The sequence below is a fragment of the Molossus molossus genome, unplaced genomic scaffold (genome assembly GCF_014108415.1).
Source record: "Molossus molossus isolate mMolMol1 unplaced genomic scaffold, mMolMol1.p scaffold_m16_p_18, whole genome shotgun sequence".
Lineage (NCBI taxonomy): Eukaryota > Metazoa > Chordata > Mammalia > Chiroptera > Molossidae > Molossus > Molossus molossus.
This window is the reverse complement of record NW_023425353.1, coordinates 39,354,434-39,355,841: the sequence shown is the minus strand read 5'-3', so window position 1 is coordinate 39,355,841 and position 1,408 is coordinate 39,354,434.

Sequence of the window (1,408 nt, the reverse complement as noted above, 5' to 3'; positions counted from 1 at the left end):
GGCCTGGAAAGTAAAGAAAATTTATGTTATAATTTAGCCATGTTGTCCAACTATAAAAGTCCCTGAAAGAGAGCTTAAGGACCCTGTTGCACTTAAAGAGATCTTGGTTATTACTCATGTGCGTCTGTCTATAAGTCTGACGTGCAGCATGTCAGGCAACCCTGTAGAAAAATGAGGCCAAATAGACTAAAATAACACATCCATATGTATTTTTAGTCTGAAAGCTTGCTCTCTTTTCTTATCTTTTTCCAGTGTCTCATATTTGCCCATTTTTCTCCTCTTCAGATTATTCATGTGCCTCTTTAAAACCACTGTTACACAAAGGCCACTTTTGCTATGTCTCAAGAACCCATTGTGGTTGGCTGCCTAATTTTTTTTCTTAATTGATTTGAGAGAAGAGAGAGAAAAGCATCAATTTGTTGCTCCACTTATTTATGCATTTATTGGTTGTTTCTTGTCTGTGCCCTGACCAGGGATTGTACCCACCACCTTGGTGTATCCAGGTGGTTACCTGGAGCTACCAGCCAGGGCTCCCTGCCTGATTCTTGAGGCCTCTATAATTGGGCCAGTCCTTGCCACGCTGCCCTGAGGGAGAGAAGGGAAGGCCACCACCTGTCCCCTCCCCTCCCCTCGTCTGCCCAATGCAGTTTCTCCAGAAGTACAGTGGATGGACTGCCCCAAATCCCTGTTGGGAAACAAGGAGGCAGTGGTTAGAGGGTAAATGACTGACATGCCCAATGTCACATAGCTAGTATTTGTAGAAAAGGGAAATCCTGAAATTGGTCTGCTGACCAAACATTCCCGTACAATTTTTACTTTATGAAATACAATCCGAATTCTTTTGGCCTGCTAATAAAAGATGCTCCTATAAGCTTTCATGTCTCACTTTTTGGAGAAAGCTGTTTCTGAGAGCATATTTCTTGAGCATATTGATTGAGCTGCACATGCAGCAGGCCAGGGCCCTTCACCCCAACCACCTCTGAAGAGGAGGGGCCCCAGCGTGAGGGGCCGACTAGTAGTCCTAGCACAATGGGAGTGAGTCCTGGCAAGAAGAGGGAGAGGCAGCTGGTCTCAGACACTTGCCTGCTGGGTGTCCTAACTGCTACCTGTCCTTGACTTCCTCGGGGGGGCCGGTGGAGCGCAGGAAGCAAGGGGAACGCCCGCCATCTCGCTTTAATGCCGTCTCCCCTTGTGAAGGCTGGGGATGGCGACCCTGGGCGAGAGCAAAGCTGATCATGGTGCAGGGTTTGTCCTTAGCAATGTTTTACTCTTTGAAATCAGCTTGTAAAGAAGATGGGCCTGTGAGCTAGATGCCATGGGCCTTACAGAGTGAGTCAAACCTCGCCTCAGAGCAGTTTGTTAGGGCGGAGCCAGGACCCAGGCTGTCCGCTTCCAGTCCAGGACTCCT